Source organism: Ursus arctos, unplaced genomic scaffold, assembly GCF_023065955.2.
Source record: "Ursus arctos isolate Adak ecotype North America unplaced genomic scaffold, UrsArc2.0 scaffold_32, whole genome shotgun sequence".
Lineage (NCBI taxonomy): Eukaryota > Metazoa > Chordata > Mammalia > Carnivora > Ursidae > Ursus > Ursus arctos.
This window is the reverse complement of record NW_026623008.1, coordinates 5,646,583-5,669,193: the sequence shown is the minus strand read 5'-3', so window position 1 is coordinate 5,669,193 and position 22,611 is coordinate 5,646,583. Positions and strand designations below refer to the sequence as shown.

At 46.2% G+C, this 22,611-nt stretch overlaps 1 long non-coding RNA gene across 1 annotated transcript in view; it reads right to left on the bottom strand.

Annotated features, from left to right (window-relative positions):
- The window catches only part of LOC123002171 (uncharacterized), a 36,501-nt gene extending 15,577 nt beyond the window's left edge, over positions 1-20,924 (bottom strand). The window contains exons 1-2 of the long non-coding RNA XR_008956773.1: positions 20,828-20,924; positions 9,509-9,654 (exon numbers count right to left, since the gene is read on the bottom strand). This is a non-coding gene — a long non-coding RNA (uncharacterized LOC123002171). The remainder of the gene's footprint in view (positions 1-9,508; positions 9,655-20,827) is intronic.
- Between the last annotated feature and the right edge of the window lie 1,687 nt (positions 20,925-22,611).

Below are 22,611 nucleotides of genomic sequence, written 5' to 3'. Positions count from 1 at the left end.
ATAGAGAAAGACTGAGGGTTGATAGAGGGATGTGGGTGGGGAAGGGGCTAGATGCGTGATGGGTATTAAGGAGGGCACTTGTTATGATGAGCACTGGGTGTTATGTGTAAGTGATGAACTTATACGTAAGTGACGAACCACTGAATTCTACTCCTGAAGTCAATATTACACTATATGTTAAGTAGCTAGAATTTAAATTAAAACGTTGAAAATAAATAAATATAATTAGATTAAAAAAAAAAAAGAAGACCTAAGTAAATGTTCATGGGTGAAATACATAATTTTGTAAAGACATCAGTCCTGCCCAAATTGGTCTGCAGATTCCATGTAATCCCAGTGCAAATCTCAGCAGGATGTGTGTGTGTGTGTGTGTGTGTGTGCACGTGCAAACTGAAAAACAGATTCAAAAAAATAAATAAAAATGCAAAGGTAAGAATATCCAAGGTAAGCCCAGGACAAAAGAGTTGGGGGACTCCCTCTATCAGAACTCAAGATACTTGAGTTTCTCCAGTCTTGTGCTGTGACACAGAGTCCTGCGCGAGGCCGGTGTTGCCTGTATGGTTCGGGGGTCTCAGCAGTGTACCTCACAGGAACACGTGGTGTCTGCTTGGGTGTCTTTTCCTACGACTAAAAGCCACTTGCATATTTAGTCTCTGCCTTGTGTGTTCATACCTCTAGTTGTTCTCAATGTGGATATTGCCCATTTAACTTCTAGAAGTTGTTTGCACATTAGGTATTAAAATGAGCTGTTATGAAATTGCTCTCTCGTTAGGTCAGAATGGTTAAATACCAGCAATTTCAGGTGGCTTAACTTAATGTATTAATCCATTTGTCTGCAATAAAACTGTAAATGTTTCCTGAACTTCGTTGTTTGTATTTGTACTTGGCTTATGACGCTGTTGGCCATGCAAATTTTATCGCATTTATGTAAACACATTAACAGTCCTTTTCCTTATTGCTTCTGGGATTTGAGTCATAGTTAGGAAGTTTCTTGGTTATAACTCCTAGTTCATAAAGAAACTTCCCCATGTTTTCTTCATTTTACATCTACATCTATGATCCATTTGGAATATATTCGGGTGTATGGTATGAGAACGGACTCAATTTTATATTTTCTTCATATACCTTCCAGTATCTCAATAACATAGATCAAATTCTTCCACTGATTTGAGATGCCACCTTCATCTATACTTTTTTTTTTTTAAGATTTTATTTATTTATTCGACAGAGATAGAGACAGCCAGCGAGAGAGGGAACACAGCGGGGGGAGTGGGAGAGGAAGAAGCAGGCTCATAGCGGAGGAGCCTGATGTGGGGCTCGATCCCATAACGCCGGGATCACGCCCTGAGCTGAAGGCAGACGCTCAACCGCTGTGCCACCCAGGCGCCCCCACTCGGTATACTAAATTTCTATATTCATTTGGGTCTATTTCTGGATTTTCTATTCTGTTTGATTTGTCTATATATGCGTTCATTCTGATACCACATTGATTTCATTATAGGGGCTTTATAATGTGCTGTAATAGCTGGCTAGGCTAGTCGAACTCCCAACACTGCATTTCTTTCTTTCTTTCTTTCTTTCTTTCTTTCTTTCTTTCTTTCTTTCTTTCTTTCTTTCTTTCTTTCTTCTTTCTTTCTTCTTTTTTAAGATTTATTTATTTGAGAGGGAGTGTACGAGCAGGGAGAGGGTCAGAGGAAGAGGAAGAGACTCTCGAGCAGAATCCCCACTGAGTGGGGAGTCCAACGTGGGGCTCAATCCCACAACCCATGAGATCATGACCTGAGCTGAAATCACAAGTTGGTCACTTAACCAACCGAGCCACCCGGGTGCCCCCAACACTGCGCTTCTTTTCCTGCCTTTTCTTTGCTTGTTTGCTCTTCTTCACGACATTATGATCAACAGCTCCAGAAGCCATCATGAGATTCTCATTGGTGTTGTGCCATTCATCAATTTAGGGAAGATTGGGTTTTCTATTTCCTCTCCAGTTAGTTTTGACAAGTTTTATTTTTTCCAGAAATTTGCCCATTAATGTCAGTATTCTTCTTCATTGGCATGAAGTTTTTATACTACTGTCTTTCTATAGTTTGCATTTCTGCTGATTTGTAGTTTTGTCCTTTTTCATCCTTTGTGTTGTTTATTTTTTTTCCTGATCTTTTTTTTTTTCCCCATGATCTACCCTTCCAGCGGGTGGGTTATCGATTTTCTTTGAATTTTCAAAAGGTAAATGTTCGTCTGTCTTATATGTCTATCTCTTATTTTTCAGTGGGTGTTTCACTCATTCCTTTCCATCTTTTCATGTTTACTCTTATGGGTGTTCAATGTTATAACTTTGCTCCAGGTTTTAGCCTTCTGTCACATTTTGAATTGTTGTGTTTTCTTCATTGTTATTTTCAAGACATCCTGCAATTTCATTTTATGCTTCTTCATTGATTTATCAGAAGTGTTTACATTTCCAGGTGAAAGGTCCTTTCGTTTTTTATTTGTCATTAATTTTGAACTTTTATGATATTATGGTCATTTCACAAATGAGGCCCAGAGAGGTTAAGTGACTTGCCCAAGGTCACACAGTTAGTAAGAGGTGGGGCTGGAATGGAAACTCAAAGTCCATTTCCCTTCCACTGCCCTTCCCTGCTCCTATGGCTCATGGGTAGATAGGCTATTTAATCATTACCAGCACAATTCCAGCAGGTGTCATTATGAGACAGTGAAGCTTAATTGATAACACTGTAATGGACTAGTAAAATTTAATTTCTTTGGGTAGGAAATTAAAATGTCAGTAGTAATAATTAAGTGGGGGGGATTTTTCGTGATACAAACTCAAATTATTCTCCATCTGGGTTCCCTCAAAAGCAGAGCTGGAGAAATGTTTACTTGGGAGTGTAAACCCAGGAAGCAGAAGGAAGGGTCAGAGAAGCAGACATAAAAGGGAGAGAAGCCGATTCAAGGATGTGTTACCGAGCTGGCCAGGGGCTCTGTCTGGTGGGGCTTCCTGAGGAGCCTCATGAAACCAGTCTCGGAACTGTCCTCCTTGGGCAAGAAGAGGGAGAAATGTACCCACCAGCTCCTGCCCACCACAGCTCCGTCTCCCCACACCTCTGGACTGGCCAGCATATATGTGTGTGGGGGGTCAGTGCTGATAGGCACCCCTTCCCCGCATCACCTGCTACCAGAGATGCCCTTCGCGGGCTTGAGACAGGGCTGCCCCCCAGCCCACCAAGCTGATAGGCGTCAGCTCAGAGCCAGCCGGACGGAGCAGGGGGGGGAGATGGAGAGGACTGCAAGTGGAAGCCAGAGTGCCTGATACAGAGATACTTACAAAAATTTTTTTTGACACCAATCTTCGAAATTGCTGGTCTAGTGGAAAGTGTGGCTGCCTATTTTGAAAGGAATGACCATTATTATCGAAATGGATATGGGGAGCTTAGAATTTCATTACGACCAGGGAATATGTCATATTTAATAAGTTTGCTTCGTTTTTGCTTCTGTGTTTGTGTCTGTCAGGGGTGAGAAGTTCGAACCACCAGCAAAGATGTGATTATAAATGAAGGAGGGATAAAACGAAAGGATTAAAATCTGTCTTGACAGCGAACTCATCTTGAAAGCTCGGAGCTAAGTTATCACCGTTTCTATAAACACGCTCTTTTCCCCCTAGTTTCTCCTGTTAACCGCACGTAGGGACCCACATAAACAGAGGACTCGGGGGCGTTGACACACATTTAAAATCGAATCTCTTATTCTATACATTTATCCTAAGGCTAATTATTCTAACTTCCAAATCCTAAGTTAATGTTTAAAAATCTACACCTATCTCTGTGGTATTCATGACTCATTTGTACAGTTAATGCAGGCAGGGAAATAAATACCGTCCCACAAATAGCTTAATCCACACTCGACTGACACAATTTCCATCGTCCACTCAGAGACTTGATACAATCGGCCTGATTATCCCTCAAGAAATGCCCAGGGGTCGTTTCATCCGTAGTGACACGGGCAAAGTGACTTTTGCCCTGACACAGACCCCCGCCGGCTCTGGGGCACCGTTGAGCTGCTCTACCCTATAAATGCGGGGTGCTGTGCTTGTCAGCACACGGCCCGCGGAGAAGAAAGTGAGAGGGGAGACCCAGTGCCCACCCAGGGGCCCCCGGAGCACCTGCTGCACTGGGACTCACAGGAAATCATCCTCCCTCTTGGTTTAAACTTCGACTGTTTGCATCCTTCTGTGTTTCACAAGATAATGTTCTTGCCGTTCTGAACTTTCGGGGGAAGAGTTCCCATGTGACCCAACACGGGCTTGAATTTATGAACATATGTGGACTCCAGGACACATTTAAAAGCAGATGGAAGTTTTCCTTCTCCCTGACTAGTGTCCCTGTGGAAAATCACAGAAGCCCCAACTGTGAACATCCCTTAGAGGGAAAATGTCATCACTGTTATTATTAATATTACTGTAATAATCACTTCTCAAGAACTCGGTCTTTCACGGAAACCAATGAGTAAATGAGAGGCTCCCAGGGGAAAATGAAAATCTTTGGGCTGCCTTTGACATGTAGCTGCTGGGTTTGGTGAAATCAGAGAAAAGCCTATGGAAGACCTTGTCCCACCCCCGTCCTACACCAGTCACCCCATTAGCTTCATCCAGAGATGGTCAAAACAGCACAACCAACCTCAAAAAACCTCTGGAAGTGACCATCCTAGGACTGAAAGGGTAACAGTGCCTCATTAAGTCTCCGTGTGACACTGGCTCATTGACTCATATGTGTCATAGTTCAGATGAATAAGACTTTCCTGGATTAACTCAAATATAACTCAATTGCCCAGCGAGGAGGAGCAATTTTCATTTACAGAAAACTATGACAGCCCATAAAACTCTACCCGTGACGCTCGCCAATTACTGGTGACCCAGGATGGGCAGTTGCATGCTTCCTGTGTGCCCCGTGCCACCGGGGCGGCCAGCCTTCCCGCCTCCGCGGCATGGAGCCCTCAAGCTGGACATTGCTCATCTCTCAACAACTTTCTGGTCATAACGAAGACTCTCTCTTCTCGTCACACTAACGAGTGATGCCTGTCGTTCAGAAGATGTGTGCATTCGTTTTTAAGGTCTGAGTAGCAACCAACAGAAGTTTGACTTTATGGAAGTGTTGATTCTCACCAGTACTGTTCCCTGGACCCAGTATTGCAAACACTGGAGCGTGTTTTTCTGTGCTGTGTTCTGGGAGACATAATGCAACCATCAAGATGATTATGTGGTCATTCCAACAAAGGCATCCTCGTTTCTTTCCCTCATAGGAACTTGGACTGGAGAAACCCAATTACCTGCTTCCTACAAACCTGTACCTGATTTGCTTAGCACCCCTGACCGGAGAAATCTCCCAGCCAAAGATTGGGGTGCCACTCATCAACTTCACCTGTACTCTTGATCCTGCCAAGTGGTCCCCACCATGCTCACCTGCCCAGCCCTCCCAGCGAGGACTGTTTCTGTCTCCCCTCCTTCAGACACCCGGCCACCCTCCTTCCCGCTCTATTTTAGCAGGAGACTTGGTTTCCTGTTTGATACAGAAAATGGCAGCCAACAGATGCTCTCTGCTGCCAGCCATCAAGCGGGCAAACCCCTTTGTGTTTTCTTCTATCTTTTCCTCCTTTCCATCCTCCTATTCAAGGTCAAGTTCTCTGTGCACTGACCTACGGCCCCTCCTTCTCTGAGCTCTCCCTCTCTTATCATCAACTTTTCTTATGCCCTTAACATCTCTCTCTACTGCCCCTGTGGACCTGGGACCCCAGCGCTCCTCCAGCTAGTCCCCATCTCTATCCTTCACAGCCTGACTGCTTGGCACGGTCGTCTGCGGCCATGATTGCTATGGGTTCCTTATTGTCCACTCCCCTTTTTCCTTCTGGAAATAACCCCTCCCCCCCACCAGCGTGACTGGCCACAGGCTGGTGGATGTGAGGGTCTGATCTGGCTTTGGTTAGATGGACACAAAAAAACACCCTGGGGACAGCAGAGTGACTTGCAGGAGGAGCTCAGTCAAAGGACGACCTCATGGAACAGAGCCACCCACCTAAGGGGCGCTGGGCTTCACATGAGAGAGAATTAGCCCTCCCGTCCTGTCGGAGCCACTATGATCCGAGGCGGACTCTCCGTGCCTTCCTCCAGCCTCTGGGCTGTCCCCTCGCTGCTGCCTGCTCCTCTCTCCCCTTCCTCTTTTCTCCTGTTCTCACCGCACCCCTCCCTCCCAGGGTAGTTGTACTTCCTGCCATGCATTCAACCGCAGAGACAAGGCTCTGGCCAATTTATACTACAATGGAATTTATTAGGACAAGGAGTAGCCCGTAGGATAAAGTGAGAGGGGAAGAACCAGACTCAGAACAAGAGCAGACATCTAGGAACAGGAGCAAAGTGACAATTTCATCAGGCTGTTCCCTCTGGGACAACATATCTCCGGCCATTTGAAACTTCGGTGTAATTCTGCTAAGGATTTCAACTTCAGGGAGAAAGCATTAGACCGATCTACCTTAAACCATGAACCCAGCCCTTTGAAGGGGAAGAAGGAACATTTTAACTGACAGTGTTTTCATGACTGTATCCAATAAGAGAGGACTAAGTTCCCGACCAATGTTGGCATGCCGCATCAGAAGGGGAAAGAACGGATGCCAGGGGGACTCCTGGTTGAGCATCTGACTCTTGATCTCAGCTCAGGCCATGATCTCAGGGTGGTGAGATCAAGCCCCACATCGGGCTCTGCGATGGGCGAGGAGTCTGCTTAAGATTCTCTCTCTCCCTTTGCTTCTGCCCCTCACCCCCTACTCGCACTCTCTCTCTCTCTAAAAAAAGCAAGCGAGCAAGGAAGCCAGGCCAGCAGCAATGACAGATAGTCATCCCAGTCCCCCCCAACTGGCCAATGCCCACACATCCTGCTTTATATACAAATAATTCCAGATGTGCCTGAAATAGAATACAGCTGCTATCTGTGCAACGGCCGTCATCCGGCTCCCAATAACTCATACACGAATGCATCCAGCTTCAAACTCAGGGTCTGGAGGAAAGCCTGCTCTCCCTCTGGTTCCATCACGATCTCATGTGGACACAATGCAAGCTATGGATTAAAGGCTGAATTTAGCCCGAAAAACCTCTACCTTAGGTAACCCAGAAGTCAAGAGAAAAAGAGGTCAATTACCTAGAAACCAGCACACACACATGCGTGTGCCCAGACACCCCTGTTCTTTCTTCGCCTGGCACCTTCAGCTGGCTCCCCATTCTGAGCTGGTTGGGGTGACTCGGACCTTCACTGTGGGCAGATCAGACCCTGTGGTCATGCTGTCCTTCTAGAGGGACCAATTATTCTTTTCCATTAGACCCCCCAAGCACACAATGCCTTGAGCCTACCTACATTTCTTATTTATTCATTTTGAAAGATTTTACTTATTTGACAGAGAGAGAGAGAGAGAGCAGGGGGAGCAGAGAGGCCAATATGGGGCTTGATCCCAGGACCCTGGGATCATGATCTGAGCTGAAGGCAGGTGCTTAATCGACTGAGCCCCCCAGGCGCCCCGAGCCTATAAACATTTCAAGCATCTTTGGACATGATTGAGTTTTGAAAGAAATATTGGCCACAAAAAGAGACAGAGAAGACCAAACATCAAATGAATAATAATGTCAAAAGCAAAATTGTAAAAACCCTCTTCAGAAATTTAATATCAAATACACGTACGTGGGATGAGTGCATTTTAACATGACGTGATAACGGGAGGCAGCGGGGCCTCCACTGGCTGGAGTGTGGAGACTGCCCTGTGCAGGGCTGCGGGGGTCCCCCCATCAGTGTTTGCCTCCAGCGGGAGGGGGGAGCTTCGGCTCATAGACTCAGGGCCACAGCAACCTGATTCCTACCAACAGGATCGATCATTTCGACCAATATTATCAACCTGTCCCCTTTGGGCAGCGGGGAAACCTATTTGTCCAAAGGCATAAGATGTCAAAAATAGCCTGGGAGAGTCTCAGGGTAGAACCATTACTGTGTCTGGAAACTAAATCCCCTAAACCAACAGATCCATGGCCACAGAGGGGTTAGGAAGAAAACACTGGGTGCTATCAAGAGAGGCATCACTCCCACCTCTGTCCCACGGTCCCCAGACATACATATTTTAGTCACAAGGAGAAAAGCTTCGAGCATGGATCTCTGGATGGGGGTTGGACATCCTACCTCCTGAAGGACGGAGAACTTCGTAGGCTCTTGACTCCCACCTCAAGACGCCATGTCTGAGCTTCGGAGAATCATTTCCACATCCCTATCAGTCAGGAATCTCCAGAGAAACAGAACCTTTATATACATATATAAATATCTCCTTTCTCCGGAGCCCCAGGAAAGCTGATGGTGAAAGTTTCAGTCTCTATGCCAGCAGGCTCAAGACCCAGGAAAAGCCAGTGCTTCAGTTTGAGTCCAAAGGCAGGAAAAAGACCAATGTCCCAAGTCAAGGCCATCAGGCAGAAGATGTTCCCCTTATTCATGAGTGTCAGCCTTTCTGTTCTCTTCAGGCCCTCAACTGATTGGATAGGGCCCACCCACAGTGGGGAGGGCACTCTTCCTTATCCAGTCTACTGATTCCAATATTAATCTCATCCAGAAACGGCCCCCACAGACACACCCAGAATACCTTTTGACCGCATATCTGGGCACACCATGGCCCATCCGAGTTGACACGTAAAATAAACCATCACAGCATCCTAGAGAGCCACCAGCGGCTCCTGACGGTAGGAGGGTGGGCCGTGAACTCTGAGGGTCAGAGCCACCGAACTGTAGCCCAGCCCTGATGAAGAGCCTTCTCTCGCTCTCCAAGCTGGTGGCTTTCTGAGCCACCCAGTGGTAAATCGGCAAGAACAGGTCATCCAAAGATGCCATCAGCGACGTCCAAAACCCAAGCCTGTGCCGCATTCATATCTGATGGCAGGGGACCCGAAGGGCAGCAGCCGTCCCCTCACGTGGGAGGGGAAGTCCCAGCAGGCCCCAGACCACCAGACCCCCAGAAATTTCACAGAAGGGGACCCTTGCGCCTTCACAGGGCTTAACCTTCTACCTGCAGACATCCGTGTTTTTCAACAAGTTCCCTGAGACACCTGCTACCTCCTACAGTCTGAACGGGGAAAGTCAGGGTTATGGCTGTTTGCCTTCCACCCCACCCCCACCCCCACCCATCAGTGAGTTCAAGAGAAATAGTACTTTGTAACACAGGATGCAAGGACTGTATTACAAGGCACACGTATCATAGGAGAAAAACTGGAAGGGCACCGTGAGCAAGAAGAAAAATCAGCTTCGTTATTTTATAGCTGTGGATTTAAAATATGTATGCCTCATGTTTATGGGGCTTTTGCGAACCCTTTTGTTCTGTCCCATTGACTTGACTTAATGAGGGTAATGAACTTGGAAGCTGAAAAGAAGGACTGCCTGGGCAGCTCTTCCAGGTTCCCGACGTTTCTTTTCATGTGGTCTGTTTCCTGGTGGCCATAACATTTGTTTACCTTGAAAATGAGAGAAGACACTTTTATGGCCGCAGGTCTCCATGGCGCCTGGATCCGCGCTCACGAGCCTCCGCACATCCCGTCTCTGCGAGGAGCCCGGGGACGCGGTGAAAGCCGCCGACTCCAACAGGAGCAACATTCAGTCGCTGAAAGGGGAAAGGGACAGATTTATTCCCGTCCCACTTGTCCTCCAGAATGCAAAGGGCAATAATAGTCCCAGGAGAGAAGTTTGTATTGCACTGAATATTTTGTCTGGGGTTTGAGATCGGGAGTTTGGGAACATCAGCTCCTGCGATAGGTTCTGGTGGTCCCTGCGCTGCGTTTTGAACGCTTCTAGTGTTTCATGGCTGAATATCTCCCCCTTCTTGAAATAAGCCAAGCTGTTATGAATGATCATATGGTAAACATTTTCCGAACTCCACTGTTTAGATCCTGTGAAAAAAGCAAAAATGTTCTCAAGGGAGTATGGGAAACAAAATTTCAAATACAGCCTCTAAGTGCTGACACCATTGTACCAACTCCACGTGACTCTCGGTCGCCCTCCATCCCCAGAGAAACACGGAGGTCATTCCCTTCGATCCACGTGTGCCCGGGACAAGTAGCCACCGTCCTATTCGATTCCTAGGAAGAGTTTTAAGAATGTTAATTTTTGTGATGAGTATATTTTTAGAGATTGTAACAAAAACATAAGAAAATCTGTTAGATTTTCTGCTTACATCTTTTTAAGGAGGGATATGCGAGAAGGATCTAAGCTTCTTTAGAAGTCCGAAGGACTCTGGTTTCCAAAAGAGTTTACATCCGAGACAAAAACGTTTCTGGGGAACACATCAGAGTACCCAATGGATAAATCTTGAGCAGGACCTAGCAGTGGGTAACATTTGTTAGAAGGGAGACAGGGGGCCTTTTTTAAAAAAGCATAAAGTGGAAAATCCCTCCCTTCTGCCTGGAAAAGCCAGCAGCACATAGACCTTCCCCATTTTGTGGGGCGACTATAATTCTTCCCATTTTTGTCTTCTTTCTCATGTTGAAAAAAGAGTTAAGGAAGGCCAAGAAGGATAGAAAGGAAAATTGATGTCTTTTCTCTGATTAGTTGGGGGCAATTCGAGAAGAATATTCTCACTAAAGAAGAAAAGTTACTGGCAGATTAAAGAAGTGGCCAAAGGCAGCTCGTAGCAACGGGACCCCCAAAAAAGCATCCTTGGAGGAGGGCACAGGACAGAAACACTCTGGCCAAGACTCCGTGAGCTCAACTGGCAGACATTAAGCGTGAACGTAGGCAAAGCACAGCGTCCATTTGTTTTAAAATCTGTTGAAACAGTTGGAAAATGTTTTATTATGAAAAATCTCAAACACATATAAAAATAAGAGAAGAGTGTTTCGAGCCTCATGCGCCCATCACGCAGCTTCAACAATCCTCAACCCCTTCCCCTCCAACACGTGATGAGACTCCCAGGTATTAGGTCATCAGTGAATTTTTCAGTGTGTATTTCTAAAGGATAAAGACCTTTTCAAAAAATTACTGCATTATGACACCACATAATTCACTGGAATCCCTATATTATCAGTGCTCAGATCTTACCATTGGTTCATTTGAAGCAGGAGTTTCACATAAGATCCACACACTGCAATTGGTCTCTTAAAAATGGGCACACTTTTTGGGGACTGGATTGGGGTGGCTTGTATATAACACGGTATGTGGGCGTCATTGCCCACTGCTGCAGTAATTCGGTTCTCTGCATGGATTCTTGGGTGAATGGGGCAGAGGTGACGTGGCTCTTGGGCTCCAAGGCTCAGGGAAGGTGGTTAAATAAAGATTTTATTTATTTATTTATTTGAGAGAGAAAGAGTGGCAGGGGGAAACAGCAGAGGGGGAGGGAGAGGGACAAGCAGACTCCATGCTGAGCGTGGAGCCCGTTGCGGGGCTCTATCCCAGGACCTGAGCTGAAACCAAGAGTCAGATGCTTAACTGACTGAGCCACCCAGGCGCCCCTGAATACATTTTTTTTTAAGTTCTATCGGATTATGGTTTGGACTTGTACTTCCAAGTCTGGAGTGCTTGGTCAAAGCTTGTGGCGCTGTGTGCGAGTGAGGAGAGGAGGCCCCGGGATTATGGCCTCATGTGACCCTGCAGAAGCCACTTAACTCCTGGGGCTCGGTCTCTGCATCCCTCAAGGGATCTGGGGAGCACTGCACGAGTTAGCACACGTGAAGTGCCTGATACCAACCAGACAGAAGTGCTAGGTGCCGTGACAGCCTCGCCACCTGCCCAGGTGTGGCCTGGCCTCCCACCCCTGCCTGCTGCTGGAAGTGCACCTGCTTCCTTTCTGGAAACTTACTAAGCTCATGCCTCACCTCTAAACCCGAGCGTCCTCCCCTGTGTCTGTCTCAGCCTCTGCTCTTCTCATCGTCCACACTCCAAAATCTTGCTTACTTTCCAGTCTCCTCTTCCTTCTCTTGACTTTGTCTATTACAGCGGCCTCCCAGCCATGTCTCTGCCTCCAGTCTTGCCCTCAGCAGGTGCCTTCCGCATGCTGCCCCTCCTCGGGGGCCATCGTCTCCGTCAGCGCCCTGGTCCCATAGGCACCCGTCACTCCTCTCACCTTCCTGATCTGAAAGTATCTTACTTGGTTTGTTTTTCCCCCTTGAAATGATGAAGCCCGGGGCTGCCTGCTGTGCTGTGAGCACCAATGTCCTGTCTCCGACCCAGAAGACCCACGTCTCCTGCCAGCATCCATGAGATGTGGCAGGCTGACAAGTTAGGGAAAAATCTCAGACTCTTTGCAGGTCTGGTAACTGAAGGGATTCATTCATTCATTCATGCGTATTCACTGTCCTCCTACCACGTACGTGGCGCTATTTTAAGTACTTGCACAGAATAAAATACTCAAGGGGTGCCTGGGTGGTTCAGTTGGTGAAGCGTTTGCCTTTGGCTCAGGTCGTGATCTCAGGAGAACGAGCCCCGAGTCGGGCTCCCTGCTCAGCAGGGAGCCTGCTTCTCCCTCTCCCTCTGCTGCTCCCCCTGCTTGTGTTCTCTCTCTCTTTGTCAAATGAATAAATAAAATCTTAAAAAAAAGAATAAAATGCTCAAATATCCCTGATCTCATGCTTATACTTTGTTGCAAAGGAAGACAAATAGTAAACTAACTACCTAAAGAATATAATATAGAGAGAGGTGCCCAGCGTACTATTATACAGCATAATATAATGTATGATGTGATAAGTTACATGGAAAGATAGATCAGGGAGGGGCTGGGCAGTGCTGGGCAGGGGAGAAAGCTTATCATTTTAAATGGATATGAAACAGATCTGGTCTAGATTTTTTAGTTTTGTTGGCTAAGGGAGGGAGTTCAGACTATTCTAGGGATAAGGGGAACCACTGATGGGTATAAGCAGCGGAATGATGACATCTGATTTGCTGCTTTAAAGGTTGCCTTGGCGACAGAGCAAGGAAGGGATCATAGTGGGGAAAGCAAGGAAGCAGAGGCTGTCGGGAGACCACTGTACCTGCCCAGGAGAGAGGCTAGATGGAGAAGGAGATGGAAAGAAGCACCATATTCTGAAGAAGGGAAGGGAGATGAGTATATTTGGGAAGTAGAACTGACAGGGGTTTTGGGTGGCTTGGTTGTAGAGTGTGAGAGAGAAGAATCCAAGACCACACCTGGATTTTGGACGCAAACCACTGGGTAAATGGTAATACCACTGACTGAGGGGGAGCAAGTCTACATTGAGACCGACCATGTTGTTTGTGATTTACAGATTTCATATAAATGAACGCCTCTCCAGTTACAAGTGAGAGCCATATTTCATTATAATCTGCCTGGATGTGGAAGCCTTCCTTATCCCCGGCATCTCGCTGCATTGTATCCAGTGCTTACATACACGAATGTGTGTATCTGTGTGTGTAGATGCAGGGGGTAGATCCAAAAATGTGATAATGTCACAGTAATAGAAATACATCATAATAAATATACAAATCATAGAAAGATGTAAAGCACAATATAAAACTTACATATTATAGTATATATTATATATAACATTTTATGAAATATATAAAAATTTTAAATGTCTTTTAAATCTCGAATATATATATATATATTTATAAAATGGTTACAAAGTGATAAGTTGTAACATAGATCATTCATCAAATCAGTCCAGGAATATCAAAATCTTTGTTGATGTTTGGAAATTGCACGTAAATTTGTGTTCGTTTGTTAGGCACGGCTGTCACTAGGCATATGACACCACCAGCAGGTGTAAGGTCTGAGCTGTCACTGGACATGAGGAATGACATTGTCAGGAAAAAGTATGAGAATTTGGAAATGGGTAAGACGAGAATACTGGTCCTTCTGGCTTACATGCTCCTTTGTTTTTGAGCTCGTTCGCAGCTCTGTATGTTGTAGAAACTGACGGTAATATAATTGATCTTTGTGTACAGAAATGCGAATGAATCTTGCCCTAGGGAGATATGATAGATCATTGCCTTGGGGATATTGACCTGGTTTGCACCATTTTGCTCATTTATTTCAGCATTTTTAATTTTCTACCTAGTGTATTCTCTGAATTCCCCTTTGATTGGATTGTAACTACTTACTGGTTTCTTCATAAGTTAATCAATTAAATAAACTTTGACAGGCATTCCTCTAATATTTACATGAGTTAAGCTGATTGGCCATTTAAGAAATTGTTGCTAACAGCATCAAATTTTTCCCAAGATTTCTAGTAAGAGGATAGTTTTTAGATTATCTATAGTCTCCATAACGAGAGATTTTCTCTTGACTTCAGTGATAATGGTCAAGATGCTGAATCTTCTCTCGACTTCCACTGAACTAGCAGCAATCACCTTACAATGGTTTCTCGCTTCCTTTATACTGCCTGAGATTTCTAAAAAATTCAACTTCTTTATTATCAAACAAGTCATAAACATTTTCTTGAAATGTCATTTAATTAACTGGCTTCCTGTATTAATTTTTTTTCTTTATCCTCAATCCACAAACTCGGTAAACCTCACGGGCCAAGTTTCAGGATTCGGCAAGTTGGAATAGCTCAAAAGTGTTCAAGGTTCTTCATGTGAATATGTCACATACAATTTCAAAAACAGGCTAAAGGTTCTAATCTTGCAATTGATAAAGTTTTCCCAAATTCTTATACCTCATTTTCTTGTTCCTACCATGTCTTTTTCTTCCTTTTCGTAGATTCCTCTACAAGGAAGTTCAAGGACTTTATCATCACTGCTCCCACGTTGCCTTTAATAGCGGAAACACTTCTTTCTTACAAAGCTAAGAAAAACATGGAGTTTGTTTTATGACCTCATTTAGTAAAGTCACATATGTAAATGATTTTTTGTTTTCCAGCCTGTTTACTTCCATTTCATCATTAATTAAAGTCCCATATCTAAATGATTTTTTGTTTTCCAGACTGTTTACTTCCATTTCGCAATTTATTAAGATTAGCCTTCCAGGCTTGCTATGATCTGCGGCTGGCTCTTGTAGTTCCAGGAGATTCAAATATTCCTCTAGCTTTCATGCTTTCTATTCCTACCTTTTTGATTTTTTTTTTATAGTCACTCAACACGTGGTAAAAAATATGTAAAAGGATGTACTGGCTGTGATTCTTTCATCATAATGACCCCAAATAATCAAAAAACGTCTCTTAAGCGAGAGTGTCTTTGTGTGTTTTTAAAAATGGATTGTAAAATACATCCAATCAGCCCATTCAGATGCCACTGGGTATCGTCAAAAGAGTCACACAGAAGGTGTGTTCTTAAATGTCTGTATTTATAGTGCCCTAGAAATGACCTCTTCAGCTTGTTAAACTTAACATGAGCTATTTCAGATGTCAAATTAAAATATCGGAGGGGGAACATAGTTTTACAAAATCCCGTTAAAGGGCGCCTGGGTGGCTCAGTCGGTGAAGCGTCTGCCTTGGGCTCAGGTCATGATTCCAGGGTCCTGGGATCGAGCCCACATCGGGCTCCCTGCTTGGCAAGGAGTCTGCTTCTCCATCTACCCCTCCCCTCTGCTTGTGCTCTCTCTCTCTCACACTCTCTCTCACGCTTTCTCTCTCAAATAAATAAATATAATCTTTAAAAATTTTTTTAAAAACCCCAAATCCCGTCAAGGAGAATATGCACCAAAGCGTGGAAGCCCACGGCGGTACAGCATTCTACATAAGGATATTTTATGAGTTATTTGACCTGTTGATGGACGTCCAGGTTCCTGGAAGTTCTTTGCTGTCATCGACAATGTTGCGACAAACATCTGTGTGTTCACATGCCCCTGGGCAGAAGTTTCTCCAGCTTACACTGTAAGTGGGATTTCAGGGTGAAAGAAATGGGCATTTTTAACTTCACTTGGTATTTTCATCTGCTCCCGAAAGGGATTTCCCGTCTTTCCACAGTGTCTCGGCGCTCCTGATTCCCCACATCCTCAGAGACACTCGGCCCCATCAGACTTCTTGATCTTTGCACATCTGGTAGGTCTGGAGTGATACTAGGTATCCTGGTCATCCTCTGATTACCAGGCGCAGGGCCAGGCACTTAGAAAGGGACCTGGCCCCATCTCAGAGGTCACTGCTGAGCGAAGGGAGGTGAGTCCAGGATAACTTCCAGGGACACCAACCCATGTCGGGCTCATTGTACTTTCCCATCTCCAGTACCGACAGTCCTCCCCAGAGGGGGTGTATGTGGCAGAAATGATCCAAAAGCCACCCTCCTTGTGTTCTGGAAAAACCTGAACTCACTGGGGAGATAGAGCTGGCTGTCCCTGGGTGGGAAGAGTCCCTGAGACTGGTCAGAGCATTGAGAGCAAGTCCATTCCCCCTGGAGGATGCTTGGGCACCAGGGATCCGGTCTGGGGCAAGGTGCCAGTGTCCAGGAGTAGGTGGGGGCGAAGGGGACTGGAGTTACAGTGCCCTCAGATGACTCTGCCTGGAGCACTGGTCAGCATGAGGGAGCATCAGGAACCCCAAGAATGAATGACATTGACTTTCCTGCTTCCCTCGCAGGATGGAGGCTTGGAGTCAAATTTGATTGAAGAGGAAGAGGGAAATGGCTGTTTCCGTGCACCTGCACGTGCCGGTAAGTCACATGGTAAACCAGCAGTCTGCGTGCGTCGTAAAATGTGTGCCTCTACAGGGGAACAGAGTGCATGGGCACCACATGGGCATTCGACTCAGTCCCAAGGTCAGGGGAGATTGGAGGGGGGCATGTCCCTGAAGGGGGAGGAGGAATTGGACCAGAGGGTCAAGTTAAGGAAATTGGGCTGCTCTTTGGAGTAATAAATGAAGGGATATCCAAGAGTTGCTTTCTTTCTTTTAAGGAACGTGACGTGAGTAAATTTTCATTCATGAAAGATTACCCTGCCTGCAATGCAGACAATGGATGAGAGGGCAGGGGACTGGAGTGAGCCAAGGAGACTTGGCAGTGATGCAGGTGACAAAAGATGGTGGCCTGGACAATGGCAGGTGATCAGGAACAGATCCCTGAGGCTGCTCTGGGGGGCGGGGCTGGGAAGCCAGGCCACAGGCTCCCCAGGAGGAGGAGCCCGGAGAAGAGCAGGTACGGGTGGGTGGGTGGGTGGGAAGACGAGGGTTCTGTTGGGGCACGTTCCATTCAGGAGCCTTGGACTGTGGGGACCTCACGGCATGTGAAGGGAACCCGGTGAAGCTCATGAGCAGGACTGAGCATGCACAGTTTCGTGTAAGCGTCACCAGGCTGTGTGCTTATAAGCAAAGCTTTGGGGGTGATGACGTCACCCAGGGAAGAGGAGAAGGAAAGGGGGTCTGGGACAGGCATGGCTGTTTACGTAGTTTTAAGATAAATTCAAGTTCCATTTTGCACGGGCTGCCTCTGCCTTCTTATTGCCATCCCCAAACACTGTATTTATAGTCCTTTCCCCAGCCTTATCTTTGAGAGCATGTCATATAAAAATGGCTACTACGGCATCTAGCATCTCTTTCTGTTATCACGAACATCATTACAAGTCTGAGAAAAACCGAGTCACGAGCTCCAATGGCCACATGCACGGGGTTATGAATTCCTGGCTACCTGGTGTTTCGATCATGAGACTCTTAACTCATGGGTAGCTTATAAAATTCCTAATTAAATGGGAATGGGAAAATACATTTATTATGTATTTATAAGCAAACAGCCTTTGACAATGAAGGTAGGCATCTTGACGGCATACACTGACATGATCTTTTCCAATCTGGGCTCACCGGAAACGGCTATAAAGAAACGGGATGGGACAGACTGTTTTTGCAAACACACCAGAACTTACATATTCAAAAGGTGTTTTCCTCTTCAAAGCAGGAGATTTAGTCAAATGATCTCAGCCTTTGGAAGGACATGATTCTCTGCTGAATCTTTGGGGGTAAGATTCTCAGCTGAGCATTGCCTCAGGGGCTCATGCGTCTCTTTGGGGAAGTATGAGGGGGCTTGAATTTTAGAATCAGCCAAGTCGTCGTTTGGAGCCAAGTTTGATGAATAGGAGGAAAGACTGAGCCAAGGAGTATCAGATCAGCAAACCTGCGGTGCCCCCTCCCCCATTCGAAACTGCTCCTCCCCAATTCTCGCCCACTCATCACCCCCCGCCAGCCTGAAAACCAACTTCTTTAAAGCATTTATTTATACTTTAAACCTATTTGCACCAAATTCTCCCCCAGTCCAGTCATGTTATTTCTCTAGCATACTTTCCAGAACTTTCCATTTCCTCCCTCTCACTGCACCATCCCAGACCAGTGGCCACCACCTTCCAGTGAGGTTCTGGGCTGCACTCCCTCCATCCCATCCACACCCTGCACACAGCCTTCCTCTTATAAGGCCCGTCCTGCCGTCTCCTGCTTGGCACCCTCTCCCAGCTCCCACTGCCATCACTGACAACCAGACGCATTCTCTGGTCACTGCCAGTGCTGTTCTGTCAGCCCTGGTCCCCTCTTCTCCCATTCTCTGTGTGCCTGGCTCCTACACATGGATATTAGTTTCCTGGGGCTGTCGTCACAAACGACCACAAACCGTGTGGCTCAAAACAGCAGAAATGTCTCACCATTCCGGCAACCAGAAGTCCAAATGCAAGGTGTTGGCAGGGCTGGGCACCCTCTGAAGCCTGTAGGGGTGGATCTTGCTTGCTTCCTCTAACTTTTGGTGTTGCCAGCAACGCTTGGTACTCCCGGGCCAGCAGACGCATCGCTCCAGTCCTGCCTCTGTCTTCAGAGGTGTTTTCCTCTGCGCGTATCTCTCTTCTTCTAAGGATACCGGCCAGGTCGGATGAAGGGCCCGCCCCAGTCCAACATCACCTCACCTTAAGCAACTACATCTGCAACGGCCCCAGGTCCAAATAAGGTCACATAGGTACCAGGGGTGAGGACTTTGACATGTCTTTGGAGGGCGGTGGGGACATAATTCAACCCGTAACAGTGGCCTTAAGGTCTCAGATAGACCCCCCCTCCTCTGAAATGATTTAGCCAGCCAGGATGGGCTGTTCTTTTTCAGCTTAGCCCTTGGCTGGTGCCCTTGGCCGAGCTTCCCTCCTCTTAGATGAACTTGTATATTCTGTTGACTTGTCTTGGCGTCTGTCTCTCACTCGAGTGCTGGACCCATGTGCCCACTGTTCCTCCAGAGCCTGGGAAAGTACAGAGGCAGAGTAGATGTTCCAAAAACTTTTATTCATTGAACTTCAGATGGACTTGCAGGCTGGAGGAAGTAGGTGGCCTGACATGGGACGACATAAAGTCCCAAGACTGTCACCTACATCCATGTCCTGTCCTCCTCAGTGATTTCAGAGCCATTATGTCATGTAATTTGCATCCAGCAACCGAGCAAGATAGGCCAGGCAAGTCTAAAAATCCCTATTTTCAGAAGCGAGCACAAAAACCAAGCTTATACTGAAAGGAAATGCCATGGTTAAGACAGGACTGAAGATCGTTAGAGCTGGAGGGACTCTCATCAGACATCGGGCTGATCTCATTGACGGAGGAGAAAACGGGCTGTGATTCACTTAACGGCATCTTGGCTGCTTACGAGGAGAGCGAAAACTAGATTCCAAGTCCCTCAGTTTCTAATCAAATTCCAAGAGAATAATTCCAAACATGTTGGAGAATGGCAAGACCACTGCAGTAAATTAACGTGTGACCTCCCCGTCGTGACGCAGCAGGAGGACACTCATTTGGAATGCAGGGTGCCCGACTGCCTGGGTGGGAATCCGGACTCCGCCCCTTTGGGGTTTGGTAAACTTGAGGGACCTCATAAATTGATTGAGACATCCATGATTAATGTGATGTCTATCCTGGTTGAATCTACTTTTTAACAGAGAATGCCTGGAAATCTTTAGCCCCCAGGCACAAGTCTCTGGGGCTGGTGCCTCACAGAATACCTGACGGGAAGTTGGCACTCAGTACATAATGGAGCTAGGCACAGTTGACCCTGAATGTGGCGGAGGTTGGGGAGCAAGAGGGACCGTCCTGAAATTCCTCAGTTCATTCTACAGATGGAACGCATTACCTATTCTCCACACGCATAAGGTTTTGGTAGCCCTGAAGACTTGTTTTGCGGAAATCTGGCAAAATTGTAATGATAGGGTAGTAAGCTCGATTATATCAGTTTTTAGGGAGTTAGAGTGGATCATTCCATGAAGGCACTGGCCAATAGGTTTCTGTGGCCAAAAAGCCCATAAGACACTTGAAGGATTTCAGCAAAGCTGAAAATACGTCCCCACTTTTGTCTACAACCTAGGATACCGTACACATTTTTAATTATTGTATGTCAAGAAAATATCTGAAGAAGAACCATTAAAATAGTTAAGAGAACAAGAGGCTGATATTGGGGTTAGAATAAGTACGTTAGGATCTTTTTTGCCTAGAAAGAGGACAGCTGCAGGGAAAAATCGAGAATAATTTCTTGATGGATTTTCTGTTCATTAGACAAATGTATCAAATGCCTACTTGGTCCAGGCACGCCTAGGTGCTGGAACTTACCAACACGCAAGACAGACCAAGCCCCGTCCTTGCGGGGTCAATGGATACTAATATAAATTTTTTTTTCTCCAAATTTTGGAAAATTAGGTAGAAAGACGATCTTATAAAGCCTGGAAGGGGTATATTTAGAACAAACAGAAGAACCGTGCACGATGCCCAGGACCAGAAAGGTGCCTCATGGATAATTGGTGATTTTATCTAACAGAAGAAGTGCCGATATTCTTAATATCCTTATTCTATCTGCCATTAAAACTCGAAGAAAACTCCAGAAAAAGTAGGCAAAAGACAGCAGGCAATTCAGAAAGAAGAGCTAGAGGGGCGCCTGGGTGGCTTAGACGGTTAAACTTCTACCTTCGGCTCAGGTCACGATCCCAGAGTGCGGGAATCCAGTCCAGCATCGGGCTCCCCGCTCAGCGGAGAGCCTGCTTCTCCCTTTCCCTCTGCCTGCCACTCCCTCTGCCTGTCACTCCCTCTGCCTGTCACTCCCCCTGTTTGGGCTCTCTCTCTGAATAAATAAATAAAATCTTAAAAAAGAGAGAGAGAGAGAAAGAGGGGCGCCTGGGTGGCTCAGTCGTTAAGCGTCTGCCTTCGGCTCAGGGCGTGATCCCAAGGTCCTGGGATCGAGCCCCACATCAAGCTCCATCCTCCGCTGGGAGCCTGCTTCTTCCTCTCTCACTTCCCCTGCTTGTGTTCCCTCTCGCTGGCTGTCTCTCTCTCTGTCAAATAAATAAATAAAATCTTTAAAACAAAGAGAGAGAGAAAGAAGAGATAGAAACGACCAATCAAATTAAATACAAATTAGAATATATGCAAAATTAAATGCAAATGAAAACCTAACAGTGCGGCGTTGCTAGTCAACTTTAGGAATTAGTAGTTACTCAGGTAGAAAGGGCTAAGAGATTCTGATAAATCCACACAAGGAATGTAACGATTGATGAGTGAGAACTGGACATCGGGGGATAGGAAAACTAACACCTGAAAAATAATTTGCTGCAAGAGGCTCCTTGCACATCCGCTCACGGAGTTTCCCCCGAGATTTCTGTTCCACACGCTCACAAACCCATTCCTCCGGACCACCATGGGGAGGCAGAAAAATGCTGAGTTGAATTTTTGGCCCGCGGCCCAGCCGGGCTTTCTTGTGTAACAATGGCTTGAGCTAGTTAGTATGAGAACTTTTGAAATACGAGCTAAGGGTGGCCAAGACAAATATGTGGCCAGATTAAAACCAACTTGGCCAATGTTTCTCTAACATTCCTGCTTTATAAACATGGAAAACAGGAATAAAATAGAAGGCTGTGTTTTTGCCACAAATCATGTTGGTGATCCCTGTTCGCCCTTGTCTGTTACATTGTCTTCACTCTCGAAAGCTTGAACATTCCACAGAGTCCATCCAGAGCTTTCGAAACACTAACCAAAACAAAACAAAAGTCAGGGATGGAGAGAGGCATGTTCGCTGCTCTCCGCGTGGGTGTCGCAGAAGTTTTCTCTTTCATAACTGCTGTGGGATCTTTCAAGCAAACACCTAGAACGCTCCCCTCTCCGGAAACCAGGTGTTTGTGGACCAGGCGATGTCCTTGATTAGTATGCTGTGCCTTTATTCCCAGAAGAAAGGGAATGGGACAGAACACTCTGTCAAATAAACAATTGCCCAAGGTCTTGGGCAAGAGAAATTGGGACAGGAAGCAGACAGTGGCCTCTTTGCCCCAGGTAACTGCCTGATAAGGTAAACACGCTGTGTACAATGAGTTCCTGTCCTCCTGTGATAAATATTTATATGCTGAGCCCTGTGCTTGAAAGCACTAAACCATTTCTCAGTCTGAACATTGACCTTTGGATGCAAAACACAGGGCTAATTTTACAGGTGATGTAATTAATTTCTGTGGCTCAAAGCCGTAGTGGGAACAAGAGAAATTGTTGTTTTGGTGATTGTTTAAGAAGGATTCAGCAGGTGTGCACACCTTCCAGGGAACAGTGTGTCGACTCACAGTCTGGAGATCTTCTCGGTCACACCTGGAACTCAGGGCGTTTAGGAAGATGGCGACGTGGAAGTTTGTCATCAAACAAACTCAGGTTCTCCGGGCGTCGGAAGAAGTGATGAACTTCTTCACTGTGTTGAGGCATGGCCTCGTGTGATT